Genomic DNA, 20461 nt, shown 5'->3' on the forward strand with positions numbered 1-20461 from the left:
TGACTGTAGTTTGTTGAGTGATACTCCATATATTAATGACTTAATTAAAAAAAAAAAACAGGATCTGTTGTACACCTTTTAGTGAGCCAGAATGATAGTGAAGCAGCTAAGTACATCGACATAACAACAAAGCTTTATATCAGGTATATGTATCTGTGCTCATAATTGGGTTGTTATGGATTTTAAAGGCTAAATACGTTTCTTGCACATTATGAAACCCCAAGCAGTTTAAAAATAAAACATAAAAATGTCTAAAAAAGCAGTAAAATGGCTTCACAGCAATTTAATATACTTTTGTGTTTGTGTTTTTTAATAATGTGCTGCTGTGAAGCCGTTTTTCTGTCTTTTTAGCAATTTTTACATTTTATTATTTTTTATCAACTGAGGTTTTTAGTCTGTATTTATTCCATTTAGAAATAAGGTGCATTTTCAAAAATATTTACTGATTGGGGTTTTGCTGTGCTTCTTGGTAAACATGGCACTAATTTACATTGAAAATGGGTCATCTCCATTGTGCAGAGGGATAAAACCCACACTATGACACAAGTGAATACACATGTTAATCCTCAAGTTCTGAATCTGCTTCTAGTGCTGTACATTAGGACATTGAGGACTCCCAGAATGATGACACAGCTGAGCTCTGCACATGTGGCTTTGACAATTTTGCTGCCTACAGAGTTGAAGATGCTACTGTTCCTAATGCAACAGCTGAGTGTGCCACAAAAGCACACCCCTGTGTTGGTGAAGGATATTGTGGCACCGTGGTAAGGAATGACTGCTGGAATGCATATAAACACTGTGATCTCTCAGATACAGTGGAAATGACAAACTGAGCATTCAGTGCCACACAGGCACCTGCTATGGACTCTGTTATGGGATGGGGTGACATGCAGAAGGGTGTCAGGGAGGGGCACCTTTTCTGGCCCTACTCCCAATATAAAGGGTCATCTTCAGGCACTGAACATGTTTATTGGACAAAGGACATAAAGTCAGCATCTTTGAAAGTGACACTGGGACCTACCATATCCTCACAAAAGCAGGAATCATGTCTTAGGTATAATGTTACATCTGGTGATAGTGCTGTGTCTACTGATGTACTCAGCATCAGACCTGCAGTAGGTAAGCAGAGAATCATAGGCCTTGACAGCTACAGCACTGCTGGGATTAGACTTCAAAATGGAATATTTGCCTCATTCATTCTGCATCAGGAGAGAACATGAGGGTTATGCTCATGTGGTATGCATCTGAAATTTGCCTGCAACTGAAATGATGTAGCACTCCATGGCCTTGGTGCATTACCTGCATTCAGATATGAATGCCAGCATTGCATTTCCAGTTAGAATTGAAGGACTGCAGTGCTTCATGGCTCCATGTGTAACACAAGACCAGGAGATGACATCAGGTGGAAGAATAACTAACTACACCTCTGCATGCATCCTAAATGACCCAAGATCAAACAGCTGCATCCTAAATGGCCTAAGATATAACAGTGACCAGGGCACTGGAAGAAGCAGTAAGGAAGAGTGGGAGTGTGCAGGCAAGGCTGGCTCATCTATCTTGTGGGAAGGAGGTGGCCTGGCCCACCACAATGGCAGCACCTAATGGAGTGACAAGTGCTTTGACAAGCTACATCCAGATGGTATACTTCAAGGAGTACATATAGGGATGTGAATGCCATAGGAGAGGTAATGAGGTGGCGAATGGGCACAGTCACTGCTGGGACTTGATAGCAGGTAAAGAGCAAAAAAAATATATATATATATATGTGTGTGTGTGTGTGTGTGTGTGTGTGTGTGTGTGTGTGTGTGTGTGTGTGTGTGTGTGTGTGTGTGTGTGTGCGTGTGCGCGTGTGTATTAAGAATGCTTCAACACTATCATTAATTTAACACCATCACAGTGTCTGCACTTGCTTCTGTTCAGAGCCTCTGTGTTCCCTATATTAGCAGCTTTAACAAATGTAAACTTGTCTACAAGGAAGATCAAGGGTAAAAAGTAGCATTATCCATCTTATGATGTTCTCCTGAAGAAAGAATATGTAATAAAACAAATTTACCAGGATAATCCAACAATATCTGCAACAGAACAGCTTGCAAATTGAATGATATTTTGAATTTGTATATTGCCCTCAAGATGTGTAAAGCTAGGATGCTTTATTTTATATGTCTAGATTCAGTCTCCTATAAAATTATTTACAAAAATACATTTTGTTATAGAAAATTAGGAAACAGCTGCCAGGTTAATTATGTACTGAATAAGTGAAGCCTTGAAAAATATGTCAGCAGCTCATTTTTCTGTTTGACTACAGATTCTATACTATGAATAAATTCAAGGGCATACCATTAACCTTCTACTTTCCAGTAACTGTTAAATAATTCATACTGAATTAAAGGATACACGTATTTTACAAACTGAAAACTGCCATTTTTAGAAATAATTATCATTTTCTTGTTTGTTAAAGTATATTACAAATACTGAAAAAACAGATCCAAAAATAGGAAGACAACTATATGTTAACACCAGATAAGGCCAATGAGTCAACTAAAGAACCAATATAAGAATACTGGGGATGTTGTAATTATAATGAGGATTTTAATCAGTGAAGTTTACTAGCAAAGAGGCACACAGCTGAAGCTAAACGAAATCCCAAAGCTTGCATATGGCCTGCTTTGAAGCCTGTACCTCACAACAGAGAAGGTGTGACTCAAAGCAATACATCCCTTCAAAGATATACGTGGGACCTGGAAATATGTATAGGGCTATTACACTGGCAAGGTACAGCCATCTATTTATTGTTTTCCATATGTAAAAGTGCTTTTCTGTACTGACCTGCAGTATTGTACAGTTGATGGTTGAGCACACTAATGCTTTACTAACTTGGATGATAAATAGAGATCTCATCCAATTTCTCAGTTGCATGCATCTATTCAGACCAGAATACATAAGAATTATTATGAAGAGTTGTGTTTTTGATAACAGCACTCTTTCTCTTTTTCTATATAGTCACAGTGAGTTTATTAAGGTATGGCACAATTTATTATACTCACATGTTGTCAAATAGATGCCTACATTACAGAATTTTATCACTTGTCTGTTTGTTTGTGGGTGCATGTTGATAAACATTACAGAATGGCCCTTGTAAATGATCTAAAGTGTTGCTGTATTGACCATAATGCTATGCTTACTTAGGTAAAACTGGGTGAGTTCTGTGTTTACCATCTAAGTAAACACAGTGGCAATAATTTTATCTGGGTTCACTGGTGTTTAATTTCTTTATTTTGCTATATGCTAATTATTTTCAGTGCACAGACTGCCACAATTGTGCTCTGAAATCAGTGAAAAGACAGGCTGATATATTGCTCCTCAGTTCTGAAAAGAGAAGCACAGGATCTTTTTTTTATGTAAAGTTGAGGGTAGTCAGATTGGGGGGGGTGGCACTAGGTGCCAGAATAGCTTGCTACACCTCTGCATTGAATAGCACTCGGTGGCCACAGCAGAAGAGTGACAGGAAGCCTTTAAACCAACTAAAATAGTTCATTAGGACCCCAAGTCCAAATAAAGTGTTCACAAGCTACCCGTGCTCTTCTTGAATACCCACTTTCTATGTGGTGGTGGTTAGTATGCTACAGCTTTCTAAGTAATAAAACACATACTTCTACTACACCATTCCTTTTTTCTTAATTTCATATAGGAACAGGTAAAGCTCAGTCTACTTCTTCTTTCGGCTTTTCCCGGTTAGGGGTCACCACAGCAGATCACATGTCTACTCATGAGTGGCAGTGGAGTTTTAGGGTGTCATGTTGCCAGCCCGGTGCCCAACCTTCCACAGAAGGCACACACATGCACAAACTCACACCTAGGGACAATTTAGAGTGTCCAATCCACCTACAGCATGTCATTGGGATGTGGGAGGAAACCGGAGCACCCGGAGGAAACCCATGTGACTACAGGGAGGACATGCAGACTCCGCACAGAAGGCACCCCAGCCGAGGATCGAACCAGAGAACCTCTTGATGTGAGGCGACAACACTAACCGCTGCACCACCGTGGCTGCCCAGGTAAAGCTCAGTCCACTAAAAGGAATTATATGACTGGGTAATCAAGTCTTTGCAATCATAACCTAGGAAGTTATGTGGTCTTAACATGGATGTCAAGATATACCTACTGAGCATTTTTCTATAGGTGAATTTCTTGACATCCACGTCTTGAACACGTAGCATTGTGGTTATGAATGAATATATTATTATAATTTTCTATGTTGAGAGCAGTTTGGTCTGGAAGAAATTAACACTTGTGTTTATTATCATTTATACTACTTCTTTCCTGCAGGCTGACAGACTTTATCTGTTCACTGCTTAGGGTTACACTTCACTTACTGTCTACCCAAAAAGTACAATACCAAATGGAAGCAAAGTGTCCTTGATACCCTGAAAAAATGGTTGTTTCCGATTTAAAGAACTTCAGAATTTCACCACTATCTAATGAGAACAAATGAAATGAAGCAAACAAACAGCTAAAGTTAGGGAGCCATTACACCCTCCATCTGCTTTACACTTTGCTTTGGCTGAAGGGGGTCTATTGACCAGCCTACTCATTTGGTTGATAAATGTCAACAAAAAAAGGCAATGGAGTCTATTCTGAAGTAGGGGTAGAGTGAAAAGGTTTTCAAATAACATATTGTATTCATCAGTACTACATATGAAAGCAACACAGAAAAAAAAATACACTCCTCTTTCTTTTAATTATAAATTGCAGTACTTCAGAAAGGCTCTCTATGGTGCTGGTGTCTGATTAGAGTAGTTTTGTTTCTTTTTCTTCTCTTTTCTGTTTTTCATCCCCAGCTGCCTGCCAAATATCAGCATTCTTACAATTATCATCCCAATTGTTCTCTTGTGAGGTGTCCTTCAAAGGTCTTCTAATTTAAATACAGCCCCTCGTGTCTGACGTGCAAGTGTGCGGATGTGATAAGTCTGCAATGCCTTCACCTATAAGTGTGCAAACTCTTGTACTCACCCCATGAAGGTCACCATGCAAATGTGGCTAGGCAGAGCAAAACACAAGTCCTGGCTTATCTACTACATATTCTGCACCTTTCTCTCTAGTAGGACCAGTATTGCCTTCCTATCCTCAGGATGGGCAAGTTGGCATGAGCTTCTCAATCCTATCCCCTCATGCCTGGCTCCTCCAACACCCAAGCAGTTAATTGACCTTAGGCCATCTAAATCGTGGTCAGAGGGCCTTACCCCTCTATGCCACAGAGCCATGGCCACGCTAGTCATTTTTATTCTGGGATGCACTATATATAATGTAGTTAAAGAGCAACCCTTACTGACCTAAAACATTAACACTGAAACTGGAATTTATTCATTTTCCCTAACAAAATAAAACATTTAAGTGTCACAGCTGATGGCTGCTTTACCTTAGATGAGCACATTACACACACCATCAAAAACTCAGATCAAGTATCAGAAACTTTGTAGAATTAGAACATATCACAGATCTTATGGCAGGCCCAAACCTATATATTATTTGGTATTCTCTAGGCCATTTTGTGCTTATATTGCATGTACCTTTGGTTGGATTTCATAAAATCAGGACAGTATGGCAGAGGGCTTCTATCCAGAATGAACTGAGGTTCTGAATTGGACTCACAAATAAAGATATGTCTGTGGGATTACTGCTTGCTTTCTAACTGTGTATTGCTGATACACACACACACACACTAAATAAACCATTCTCAAAACATCCAGTAGATTCAAAGAACAAAATGGATGCTGCCTTAAACTTATTAAGTTATACCAAAGCAAAATAATATAACTCCACAACTCGTAATACAAATGAATTGCATTATTATTGCAATACACCTTACCCTGAAATTTGGTGTCTACGTGTAGCAGTGTCAGTAAGGGGATGGGATAGACCTGCTACATTAAGCAAGTGAGATATGTGTAGGAGCCATAGCAACACCTGCCTGATAACCTACCAGGAATCATAGGGCATTGGGCTTATAGCTTCTGTCCATAGCCACATGGCATATTCCTACTGGTGGGTGGTTACCTGGATTAAATACACCTGTTCACAATACGATGCAGTCAGCTTCTTAAGTATTCTCTGTTATTTCATGTTCTTCTGTGGCTGTATAAAATATGAGATCTGGGAGAGCCAGCACTGCCAGCCTATGTTGGAGAATGCCACTATCATTAAACATGTGCCATTTACATATCCACTGAAATAATGACAGTTTGCTAACAAAGTTTGTTCAGCAGTGTCATTTTTCCTATAATAAGACACACAGGTGATCAGGATGACCCTTTTCACTGAGCTACAGAGACTTACCTGTGACACCTGGCCAGCACCGAAATTACTCCTAAAGGCTATGGGGTCAAAGTTACTATCAGCTAAATATCTTGACATTTACACATTCACTATATTATCATGTATCTTCACTGTGCACATTTCTTGTAAAGTGAATTTATTAAGTGAAATTTTGTATTGCTATTATAAATGGGGATTTGCTCCCCAAGCCTCCAGTGAAGGTGTGTTGTAGCCCAGAGACAGACACACACACACACACACACACACACACACACACACACACACACACACACACACACACACACACACACACACAGAGTAAAACATATATATACATAAACATTAAACAGTTTATTTTCTTCTAAAGGTAATGGGAGAGCAGTTGACAAAGAGTGTGATGAAGTTTGGCAGTTAGATATGGACACCCTACAAATACATGCCTTTGCAGTTATGAGGTCTCCTCCAGAATGCTTAACATTGCAAACAACAGGAAGTAAAATAAGTAGAGAATGTTACCTTTCCTGTGGATAAGGGAGAAGAAGGAATCATCTACACTCTGAATGCTCACCATCAACTCAGGTGGCAACTGAAGTAGGTGCATGAATTTAGGAAGACTGATCAGTGGTTCTTGTCCTTTGCTTCTGGGCAAGAAAATCTTACAGATGGCAAGCAGACACACAAAGTGTTTGATTCAAAATGTCTCTATTGTTAAAATTTCTGATAACACTTCATAGACTTCACTTCATACCTTCACCAAGTATGATTCCTGGCAGCTCTAATGGTCAGTCTTTTGGAAAGTGAGTTCAGCAGGACTCAGCCTTCTGTACTCTCTTTTGTGCAGTTTTTTGGTCTCTTTCTAACCTGCTGGTTGACATCCTTGGATTTAGTGAAACTAAAGATGTATCAATGAGGATTTTTAATATTGTTAAAACAGATATACTCTTAACTTATTAGTTGCGGTATAGCCTTGTTCTATCACTCTGCTTATATGTACATCATCCAACAGTTTCCTCAGCTGGTGTTTCATGCATTGTAGGTTAAGCATTCATTTTATATTAGTTGTTCACAGTGTAGGCACATATCTTCATTGTTATTTCCTGATATGAGGAAATGTACTTTGGTAATACTTTTTCAACAAATTGTAAGTCATTGAAGTGGCACTTGTATTACAGTCTGAACAGAATAAAACACAAAAAACGTAAGCTCTCCCATAACCTCCATTTAAAAACAGACCCCCAGATGCTCCTCTATAATTAACTCCAGGATTCCTGTATTCAAGGGGAAATTGGTTATTCGTCTGAAGCAGTGAATTTGGATAAAATTTTAGTTGATGTGTCATGACTGATGAGCTATGGAATGCCAAATACAGATTCTACAAATATGACAACTGTCATCTGAAGGTGCATAAGAAAAAAGACACACCTTGAAATCTGAATAACTGTACTAAAGGGGAAAAAAGAACTACCGAAAGTCAAACAAAAAGCACAGCTTAATAGATAGCATTTGTTTAATAGCATTTTATATTCCAAGGCAAATGGCATTAGCTTGGATGGTTTATCATTATTTTATATCTATCCTCTGCAGCAATAATCAGAATAAATGTAAAATACAAATCATATTCCAAAGCTTTGGATTGTAAAGTAGTTATTTAAAAGGCAATCATCACAACCAAAGATCAGAAAATATTACCTTTTCCTTGTTGATGTCAAATTTAAGAAATATAGATGGACAACAGGACCTAAAAAGAATAAGAAGAAAAGATTCAGTGGACCTCCTTAATGGCACATCACATCATAAAGCTGTGGAAATTAAAAGCTTGTTCTCTGTAAAGGTTTCATACATTATGTAATATGTTTTTTTGTAAATATGTACAGAAATGATCATTATGTAACAGTATATTGTCTGACAATTCAAGTGACCAAATCATTGCACATAAAAGTTTAAAAAAATTATCACTCATTGAATGAATATTTTGGATGTTGTAGAAGACTGCTGTTAACATTTTTCAGTTATCTCACATTTACTTGTAGAAAATATAATATTCACCTTTGTCTACTACAGCCGAGTGCTCCTCCAGGTGTATTCTGTTGTTAACTCCTACTGCTCCTCTAGGCGTCAAACATTGATTGTTCATATTTGCATTAATAATTCCAGAACCATGTTATATACAAGGTACCAGGATATTTTGTCTTGAAGTATATGTGATGGCAAACACGACTGTATTGATATTTGACCTCTCTCAATGAGTATTTTCTAGAACTGTAAGGTGATAACTTCATTTTTAACGGCTTAAGCCACGCCCACTGGGAGTTAAAGGCACACACTCTAAAGAGCTGTACCAGAGGGAATGAGGTAAGGAAGAAAAGGATTTTAAGAGCTTCTACATCTATGTATGGGTCGGTAACAGTGTGAAAACTGTGATCTGATATCAACCAATATGCTATAAATTGTCAAAGAACATGTTTTTTTGTTTTTTTTTTTTATACTTGTGCAGACATAACACATCTGTTTGCTCCCTATTAGATATGCAAGACCTGATATTTTGAATGTAAAAATTCTGCAAAATATTCTTTGATTATGAAAAAAAAAAGCCCAGAATGTTCTGAAATTTGATGTTACTACTTTTAAGCATTGCTGAAGGGAGGCCCTGAATTACTCCCTACTGAACACACACCCGTTACCTAAATATATCGTCCCCCATATTACTGTACTTTAGAGTAGGGAGAATACTCCAAGGTACTGCAGTCTAAGGCTTAGTATGTACTCCTTCAGGTTTGCACCTGAATTTCCACTTCTCTAAGGATTGCAGTTAGGGTTCTAGGAATTCCTGCAAATGCACCTATTTTGCTTACTTTGATATATATGAAAACATTGCAACTGCTCAGCCAGACTAGCCCAGTCAACAAATGTCACATACATAAATAAATACATACATAACTAACTAACTAACTAACTAACTAACTAACTAACTAACTAACTAACTAACTAACTAACTAACTAAAGTATTTTTCAAGACAGCCTGAAAAAGCAGAGGATGTCCTATCAGAGTACAACCAGACTAGGGGAAAGGATATGCATTTCATAAAACCAATCAGTGTTCTGGCTACTGTGCTATTAACTATTACCTATAACAGAATATAATTCATACGCTATTACATAATATATACTTTAGTCCTCTGTTCAATGGCCAACATTTTCGAAAGTTGACATCAAGCGACTATGACTATCCAAATTTGCTGATGATTGAAACCAGGGGTAGTTTTCCAAATCACATTCTGATACTCTAATTCTCCAATAAGGGCTACATCAAACAAATGTTCAAGTGTTTTAATCATATGATTACCCCCAATGTCACCCATAAATGGTGGCATAATTGCTGACAATGATAAATACGGTACCTTGCAGAAATGTTGATGGTAAAATAAGTAGCAGCAAAAAGGCCTTTCATGTTTTCCCTGTGACTGATGTGACTTCTTAGTTCCAAGCAATGAAAGGAAGGCAACTATCAAAGACAAACTACCCCAAAACAGAAAATGCTTTCTAGTAGGATGCCCACTGATCACATCAAACACATTCAAGTAGCAACCTGTGATCTGTACTGTCACAGGAAAAATTAAATGGCGCTGTTAAGATCTCTTCTTTTCAAGGAAAGGATGTGGAGTCATTTCTTGCCTGGCTATTGTCTTGGTTGAAAACTGGGATTTTACATCTGTATACCATTTTAAACAATATATATTGTCACGCTAGTCAATCTAATGAGATGTAAAACTGAGCTGCCTGCATCTGAAACCTTTACTGAAAACTGACATTATACCATTTACTATCACATGCTTCTTTAAGTATTATTAGTCTGCTCACTTACATCCGGATGTCACACCCCCATCCAGATATCGCATCCACTTACACTAAAGACAATGTGTATCGTGCTATGCATTAAAATTATTTACCTACAAAACTCTGATACACTATATTGTCATGAAGTGATTCAACCAAAAACTGTATGCAGTGAAGTAACCTTCAAACATTTTAATATTCAACTGTAAACAGCCTTGATATCTGAGTGTTCTTTTAATTAAATGACTATATACAACATTTGCAATCATTAGCTGTTTTGACATAGTTATTAGCTAAATCATTTCCAACCAGATTAATAGTATTTTGTAAAAAGGCATACTTTGCAAAACTATTAATTTAATAACTTGGCAATTGCCTAATTACTGGGCAACGTAAGCATTTAGTGATTACCTAATAAATGACCCTGCCAACATATTATAACAAATGTAGGACATCACATGGTCCTAGTTTAAGACTTCCATCAAAGTATGATATTTAAAATTCATTTACAAATAGTATTTAATAATTCAAAATAACTCTCTAAGACATTGCTGACTGACTTTACTTGTGCTTTAGAAATCTGCAATTTATACTTTTGTACGTGCTAAAAAACACTCACACGATTCCCTTTTTTTTCTACATTCTCTTAGTCCAATAGACATTCTTCTCTGTAAAATTATGAAACATTTTTTGTTAGTCTTTGCACTGGTTTTACCTTAAAACCACTCAAATTTTCACAATGGCATTTTGTGTGAACACCCAATATATACTTTATGCAGCACTACTGAAGTCCATTTGCTTCCTCGGCAACCACAAAATGTACATTTTTGCTTTAAACTGAATTTTGTCAACATTTTCAGCTGAAAAGCCAGTATTGTTGTATTCATGTCCATAGCAGTATAAGCATTTTGCCTGGTATGTTAGGTTGCTTAAATTCTGTTTTCAAAGTTTGAACCTGAAATATATATATATATATATATATATATATATATATATATATATATATATATATATATATATATGGGATCCATACAGATCCCCGAAGACAAAATCACCAAAACTAATTTTGGTTTGGCATACTTGCGCGAAAGTGCTTTTCACCAAAGAAGCACTTTCGCATAAGTATGCATGCTGTGTGTGAGACTGCACTATGGTGTGGGTAAGGGAACATTCCCTTTTCCACACTGTAGTGCGGCCTCGGAGTGAGAATATTAAAGTAGGGGGGTGTGGGGAGCACAGCCCCCCACATGGGGGTGCAGGGGGGCAAAGTCCCCCAGCATAAAAGTAGATTTCTTTCTTTTTTTGTTTAACATATATTAACGAAAGCGCTTTTTTGGTGAAAGCGCTTTCATTAATATATGTTCGGTGATTATGGATTCGGGACTTTGCACATTCGTGCATAAGTCCTACATCCATATATACATGTGTATATATATATATATATATATATATATATATATATATATATACACACACACATATACATGTATAGGTAGATATACTTTACTTTTTTACACACAGTTTAACCAGATTTTTCTCAATGGGTTTAGCTTAAGGTCAGAATATCATAGTGGCTTATGTGATGACTTACTCAGCTTGCAGCAGTTTAAAGATAACAGTTTGAAAGTAGACTCCTGATTTTATATTACACTCAGCTCCGGCATCTAGTTTAAATACAACATGTTTGCTATTTCTTAGCCCAGACAGTCCAGACGTCCTGAAAACCATTTTGGCACTCTCTGACAGCTTTACTGTTACATGTTCTGCTACTCGCCACATTACTGGATCATTTTTTTCAATGTTTAGCTTGTACAGTACAAAAAGTGCACGCCTGCTTGTATTCATGAGCATTTCTGACTGTAACATCTTGTGTGGTTCAGTCCCACAGCATTAATATTCTGCTACTGCATCTATCCATTTAAAGCACACTCCCTCAAAATGGTTACTGCCTCCAAACAGTCTGCAAACTTCATTTTTATAGTGTGATTTTTCATGCTTGCAACCATAGCACTTACACTAGGTTTCACTTTTATTGTTATAGTTTTTAGGTTTCATTTTCAGCTGATTTTTACACATAGTGTCAGTCCTGCATACTCCCATTCCTCAGTATTAGATTTTAATTGGACATGAACATTTCCTTGCACAGTATTTATCTACACTCTTCCCTAGTATTAATTATAATTTGTGATTACAGTCACCTGGGCTGTGCCTGTAATTGGTCCACTGAGATCAGTGGCCTACTTTGGTTAAAAAACTCAAATAAATGAACACATAAGTCAGAGTCTCTTAACACTCTGTGTCTTATGTGATCATTTCTGATGACTTAGGCTAATCTGATTCTGCAGCAAACAATCAGCACAGCAAGTAGCTACCATGATACCATATGATTTCTCTTTAATCTGAAACTGGTTGAATGACAACAAACTATATATCAGCACTAGCAAACCTAGAGCCATGATGTCTGGCACAGCCAAAAGACTAGTGAATATTCCACCCCATGCATCATTGACCCAAGTGGAACTGTGCCACCTTTCACAACTGAATAAAAAAATCTTGAAATCGTTCTGGATAATACTCTTTCCTTTCAAAAAACATCAATATGATGATCTCAAAAGTTGACAGCAAGTTATGATGGCACACACTATTTCAAATCTCCTTATCACCAAAGCTCGTTGAGAAATTATCATTAAAATACTAATCCCTGTACTCGAATATGTTTTACCAGTCAGTGCCTTTCTATCAAGACAAAGTTATAGCGTACTACAAACCAATAAGAAAAAGATTTTTTAATTTATTCACTTAGGAAATTTAAATGAACATCACTGAATTTCCATTCAAAAGGCAAAATGGCTTCCTATCCCAGTAAAGGTGGTGTATCTGCCTATTACCCAACCCTCCAACTGATTCATGCTAGGCACAGTCACCCGCTTGCAACTAAATTGTCATCACAAGAATCCAGTTACTCTCTGCAAACAAGCTCTGTCCTCAATCTCCAACTGCTGTTTGGAACTTGTGACTAAAAGAAATTAATTCTGCCTTTCAGCTTTTCACAACGTAACCTCTGCTGTGTTTGTCAAACTCTAGTATTCTTGTGCATTTGCCAATTAGGTTTGGATAGTGACTGAAAGGAATCTTCCAGTCCACCACACAAGCAAGCAAACAAACCACAGTAACTAAATCAAATAAATAATGCATTACTTATGGCACCATATCAGAGACTTGTCAATAAATGTGTCATTATAAAGCATGCAGGGTTTAGCATATGAGACATGCACAAAGAGGTGCTTTTTCATCAGGCTTTTACTTGCAAGTGCTGAATCCCTCCCAGTCACATGACGCACTCCAGAATATGTCTGTTTCATAACAGAATAGTATATCATACAGCTAGCATGTCCAAAGAAACAAGTAGGTTGGTTATTAACCAGTACTTAATACCAAAACAAATCCAATGGATACAGCTAGCATGTGACATTAACTGATGAATTAAAATGTATTTTCTTTGTAAAACCAAGTCCTTGATGAAGACATGAAATGAGATGGAATTGTAGAAGCACCACAGAAAAATCTAAGATAGTATGTATTCTCTTTTCTTATAAGATGTTCAAATGTCTCCTGTGAAGTGACTGCGATTTATAGCTTATATATGCAATTCTGGTGGAGACACTCACTTTCATGACAGCATGATCTTAGGGCATTCTTACTGAAAGTCAGTATACTAAAACTCATTTGCTGAAACTAAATGCAATGAAAATAGTTCTACAAGTGAGGAGGAAGCCTTCAAATCTACCCCTTATCTTCGTGGAACAACTCCAAATCCGTAGCTACTCTGGGTTATTTAAATCTAATGCAACACAAGTACCACAAAAAGTTTATTTTCTTATTCATTTATTCAATCACTCATTCTCTAATTACTTGCTTGATCCAATTTAGGACTGTATGTGAAGCAAATCCTAATCTGGTACTCAGCAGGTGCAAAACAGAGAAAGTAATCCCGGTTATCCCGGATGGGGTCCCAGCCTATCACACTCACAGAGACACACACACACACACACACACACACACACACACGTTGATATTTATATTTATTGGCAGTTTGGAAGATGGCCAGTTAATTTTCAGACTGGCAGAAATTGTATCATTTGGGGAAAACCTAAGTGGACACATAAAGGAAATGCAGACTCCACACAGAGACCACCCAAGCTAACAAAAAGTATCAGAGAATCAAGCACTGTGAGGCAGAGATACTAACTGCTCCACCAGTGTTCAACCTCCTAAATAAAGGTGACATTCACCAGTCTGCACTTTCATTCAGGAAGACTCAGTGAACTGTATTTCTCTCAAGATGATTTCAGTGAATTCTGTGCACCGAATGTATTGAACTGCTACTCACAAGACAGCTGAATGCTATGTGTCTCTTTTATGTAAATTCATATATTCCACAAAAGCAGCCCTTCATACAGCCACTAGGTGGCAGCATGTTACAAATCACAGTCCTTCCTGGTAAAGAAAATCTTACAAGCTTGGTTCCTTATTCACTATGTCTTCAAGGCTCAACCTCAATCGACCTAGGATGATTTGTATTTGGTTTCAGGTCAACTTCCCTTTGACAGACATGTCCATGTCTTTAAGTAGATGAGTTATGCTTGGCAATAGTAGGTTAATTCTTTGACAGTCATCTGTGTAAATTGGTGTTTTCACCATTTTGTCAAAAATATTGAGTTCTCTGAATGAGTCACTTGAATGATGAGACCTTCTTACTCCTATGGTACAGCAAACCCCATAGCTCTCTCTAATACTATCAGGGTTGCAGTGGAGTGCTGCAGTATATATATATATATATATATATATATATATATATATATATATATATATATGGGGATAGGCAGGTGTTGCCCTAAAGGAAAAGTTTTAGTTGATGCAGCATATGATGGACATTTTCATGAAATTCACCTTGATACAACGTGTTGTCCCGAAGTCTAATTAAGTGTGTCTGGCATTGACCATTTACACATTTGTACAGACATGAATAGACTATTGCAAGTAGATAGTGGTTTACTGTAGGCCATGGTCACAAGAAAATATACCAGTACTGCTGGGTGTGTGCCTGCATGAGTAGGGAGGACACTGACGAGATGTTATAACTGTTTTACATACATCATTACAGTTATCTACTGCAGCTGGAAAACTAGCTTGGTTGGCATTATCTAAACAAACTCAACAAGCTGATAATAGGGCTGGCCAAAGAACTGAAGGGGTGTGATGGCATTTGCTAGAAACAACATTCACGCCAATCTCTGTAAAAAAATCAAATAAACTCTAGTTTCTGATCCTGTATGGTTGAGACTACAAAATACGTACAGTAAAGAAGATAGAATACCTGGATTTTAGAAGGTTTTCATTTCCATTATACACAGGAAACTTGTAAGTAAACTGAAGAGTGGAGTATTGCCTTGCAGTGATTCATTATGATAAGAATTTAACCCGACTGAAGTACTTTATTTCCTAGGTTATTTTTGCTCTTATGCCTGCTGACCATCAAGCCTTCAGCTACAGGAGCCCAATTGAATTTGTTGTCTTACTAATGGGAAGTTCCCAGCACAAGGGCGAGAGATGACCAGAGGTTGTCATGCAGGCAGCTACAGAGGTAATTTTTGCCTGGATGGCATCTTGAAAATGCAAATATTTCTATTTATGTACTAACTTTACTCCTGGTGGCTAATGTGAGCACCTGCATCATTGTGTGGCCTCCTATGCCTTCTCCGTGGTAATGCATGCTCCTTCTTACATGCTAACGAGAGCTACATCATATGTGCGGGAGTGCCAAACCCATCTCATCAGTTCTGGCCATTTTGGTGCCTTTGAAGCACTTGTTTGGTAATGACTGGCGAACAGAACCTCTATTCCATCCCTTCAGAAGTGGTGAACCATCACTGGCCTCTGACTCCTGCCCTCCCCAGTCAGGCTCTTCTAGTTCCCAAGCCACTATTCATAATCAGGTCACCTGGGACCTAATGTGTGCTTCATCCCTCTTGCCATGTGCCCTGATGACGACATCATCCCTGTATACCATAGAATCAGTGCACTCCACTGAAGCACTTATTTTTACCATGGAGGTTGACAGTCTCAGAGACCTTTGTCACTCTTGACAGTTGCACAGGCTTCAGTAATTCAAAACCAGAAGAACGCAGAGAGGATTGTTTTAGGCCCAGGGATTATGGTCCATATCTTTGTTTTACAGGGTGCTCAACCAAGCAGACAGTAAACTACTCAGAAATAACACTGAACACCTGAAAATGTAATACAGTATGATATTGATGTGCAAAATGTAGCACTGGCCATTGTTACAAAAGATAATAAGGTGTGTGACCACATTTCTTGGAATTACCTATGGAGTATCTTGGGGTGCTGTGATTTGGTCTAAAATGTAAAGGCCAGATTTAAGCTCTATAGAATTATTTAAGTGGAATAATGCAGAAGAGTGGGGAATGCTTTCCCCACATAAGATATAGTACCAAACAAGGCTGATCACTGTCCCTATCTCATTAGCACTCATTTAGAAACCACTGACATATATTGGGCTACATTTAGGATTATATAGAGGTCACAGTGGGCTACAAGAAGCTTAGAACCTCCCCATTTGCAGACAGCATGCTATTATACCTCCCAGCCTGTCATAGGAACTTCCTGGAAGGAAAAGAATCCCTACATATGAAAAGAAGATGCCAGTGAAAGATTACCAGTGGTCTGAGAAGTCTCTCTCAATGTTATAGGGACCCATCTTCATATAATTGCTTCATCTCTAACCACTATTTCCTTTCACTTGTTCTCCCCCAAACTTGGAGTCTCTCTAAGGATCTCTTTTGCACCCCTACCTCAGGCAGTATATTCCATTACTTTGCCTTTCTGTCATTGTGTGAAGTAGCAGTTTAATGCCATGCTGAACCATTTATGTTCCAGTTACTATTCATGTATCGTCATTCATTCCACTCTTCAATTCGACCCTTCCCAACTTATGCTTAACAATGAGGTAAAGCACACTGGATTCCAAAGGGAGATAGTCAAGGTTTCTTTTCTTATAACCAACATGTATTAGACTGCACCTGGTAAGCTTAGTATATGAACAGCGGTACTAGACGTCTTCTGTTAATTAAGATTTTAAAACTTACAGAGGGCAAGCACTTAATGATTTTAACCCCACAGTGTAAAACAGTATTCAAAACTAGTGGACTGAGGGAGTAGCAGCCTATCGGTTGATGCAGCAAGATGTCCTGTGTCTCAAGAGGAGAGGTCACGGTGGTAGTAAGTGCCGTAGATGAAATAAAAAAGGAGTCTCAAAAGACTCAATGAAAGTTCTAAGGCTGAAGTGGCATAACTAGGCCTTATGCAGTGCAGAGAGCAGTGAGTTAAGTAGACAGGAATGACAGTTCAGGAACTTCTACTTCACCCTGTTCCACTGCAAATCTATCATCTGTTACCCCACCTCTATGACCATGTGCTAGGGGTGACCAATACCAAACTACCTTAAATTTGATATGCATATAAACTTAACTGTTAAATAAACTTAAACTTTAATTGAGTAGATGTATAGAATAAAGGCCTTACAGAAACTTGAATAATTGTTTAGAAGACACCACCCACTCTCTCTCTCTCTCCCCACCTCCCGATATTCTCCTGCTTCCTAAAATACTCTCTTTCTAAAAACTTAACAAGACTTTAAACCTAAGAAAGCCAAACTAAACTCCACACAGAACTATTCAAAACAAGCCCTTCATAACAGGAACAATTCCCGAATTTGTAACGAACTCAAAAATAATTCAACCAACTAACAACTAAAAAACAATTAACTTCAAAAATAAAACTCCATCCAAGTAAAAAAAACACACCAAGCGTACTCCCCACTTACCCCAACACTACTCCCTCAGGTCAACCTAAACCCTCAGTCTTAACAAGTAAAATGCTGGTACCACAGTGCCCTATCGCCCCAATGCAATTCACTTGGACCCAATGGCACCATAAACAAACACGCACCACCAAACAAACAACTTGCACCAAATTTAAATTACATCTTAGATAATATAAAGAAATCCAAATGGTTATGCCTTGCTGCTCCAGTCCATCATAAGCTTGTGTCTCAGCCTTGCCTAGGCTCCTACAGCTGGCCTAACCCAAAAACCAAAACCCCTCTACTCTATTTTCCTCTCCCTCTTGTTCAAATCTAATGTGTCGGAAAAAATCATTTAATTAATATTGTTTTCTTCTTTGTCTGTGTTAATCAGTGTATTTATTGTATCACTTGTTATTGGTTTATAATTGTATATGTATTAACCCAGTAGATTATCTTGGTGTATCCAACATCAATGTTTTGTTTTGTAAATTAAACTATGAACTGCTTTTCCTCCTCCCCTCTCCCAAAAAAATGACATGTATCCCAGTTAATTAGCCGGTCAACAAATGTAAAATAAAATAAAATAAATAATAAATAAAGAGTACAGCTTGTACTGGTATCACTGGACCTTCTACCAAAAGACTGCTTCCAGTAGTTGTAATACAGAGAAAAAAGTGGAAGATGGTACTGAAGAAAACTAAGCAGAAAGATAATAGCGATGGCAAGAAAGAATGGAATTGGTGTATATGTGGAAGGTTGGCATAATGGTTAAGGGGTTACCTTACACACACAAGATGCAGGGTTTGATTCTCACAGGGGGTAATTGGCTAGGCTTAAAATGGCCCACTAAGGCAGTTAGCCTAGTACTAACCTATGTTACTGATACAGAGTTTGGCCTAATTTATTTACTGGCAGTAGTACATCAGGTCATAGAATAAGATAAATATCATGTAGCAGGGACAAGAAAGAGAAAAGGGTGGTAACATCAAAACAAGCACAGGTGAGACGAGTTATTGTTGTATCTGTTTAACATTAGAGGCTAGCATAGCCAACTTCATCCGCACAGGAGGACTGGAGCCTCAGTTATGAATCTAGTGATTTAGGTTTCCTCATTGATCCTCACTGTGCAAATCAAGAGCCAGTGGTGAGTTCTTCCCTACTTGGGGGGGGGGGGGCACAATGGGATTTTCTACTGCACTGACATGACCACGCAAAAAGAAGAGGGATGGCAGCTGTAGGTAGAATGTCACAATGTATGTAAGTAGAAGTCACTTTGAGTTGCACTATATGTTGATGCATGCATAAACCTGTGTAATATAAAATATTGCGCAAATGTCACTATGGGTTATAGTAGGAAGAACCCCTACACACAACAGTTACTGAATAGGGCCTCCTCAGAGTTTTTGATTTCAATATGCAGCAAATAAGTATGATCCCCCCCACCCTCACACACACACACACACACACACACACACACACACACACACACACACACACACACACACACACACACACACACACACACACACACACACACACACAGACACTATTCAGTATAGATGAGTGTCAGCTGCTTTAATCAAAGAGGTTGAAAAAGACAGAAAGTGATAAAGAGGACTCCAGTGAACAATCAGTACAGGTACAGAAACATATATGCTAAAACATGTACAGCCTATGCAGAGAAAAAAAATGTTTTACACCTGTACAATACTGAATTAACAGTTTTAACTGCTGGCAGGAGTGTGTGCCATTCTTCAGTGAAACAGGCAAATTAATTTGCTGCATATAATCACACTGAATGAGTCAAAAATGATAGTAACATTTCCAGGAAATGGAATTTTACTAACATGTATGCCAAATTATTCATATGGTTATTTAAATTCACAGCAGCAGCAATGAATACCAGTAAAACTTTATCTATGAATCAGGTTTGACTGGCTACACATTTGGGTTGTAAACCATACAAGAGTATGTTGAACATATTATGCACATTGTTCTCCAGGCATGTCACCTGGTTATTACCCTGCTGCTACTTTGTGAATCTTGAGGTGGCGTTACCATTGATTAATATTACTGAATCAACGCTAAAACAATGATAAGGATGAGTAACATTTCTAACACTGGTGTTGTCATGAGTATAAGTTAACTGACAGCATGTATATGTATATATATATATATATATATATATATATATATATATATATATATATATATATATATATATATATATATGTGTGTGTGCGTGTGTGTGTGTGTGTGTGTGTGTGTGTGTGTGTGTGTGTGTGTGTGTGTGTGTGTGTGTGTGTGTGTGTGTGTGTGTGAGTGTGTGTGTGTGTGTGTAACCTACTACAGCTGAAGTCCGAAGGCCGAACGGCAACAATGTCGAACCCAACATTGTAGAAGTACGAATCTCGCCCCATCTCGACTCAT

General features: G+C 38.0%; 1 protein-coding gene across 2 annotated transcripts in view; it reads right to left on the reverse strand.

Annotated features, from left to right (window-relative positions):
• The window catches only part of LOC122791529 (platelet-activating factor receptor-like), a 360796-nt gene that overhangs the window by 14673 nt on the left and 325662 nt on the right, over positions 1-20461 (reverse strand). For both annotated transcript variants that reach the window (XM_044059273.1, XM_044059281.1), the window contains one exon: positions 8002-8050. The gene's annotated coding sequence lies outside the window, so the exon portion shown is untranslated. The remainder of the gene's footprint in view (positions 1-8001; positions 8051-20461) is intronic.

The sequence above is a fragment of the Protopterus annectens genome, chromosome 1.part2, assembly GCF_019279795.1.
Source record: "Protopterus annectens isolate FY-2018-M chromosome 1.part2, PAN1.0, whole genome shotgun sequence".
NCBI lineage: Eukaryota > Metazoa > Chordata > Ceratodontiformes > Protopteridae > Protopterus > Protopterus annectens.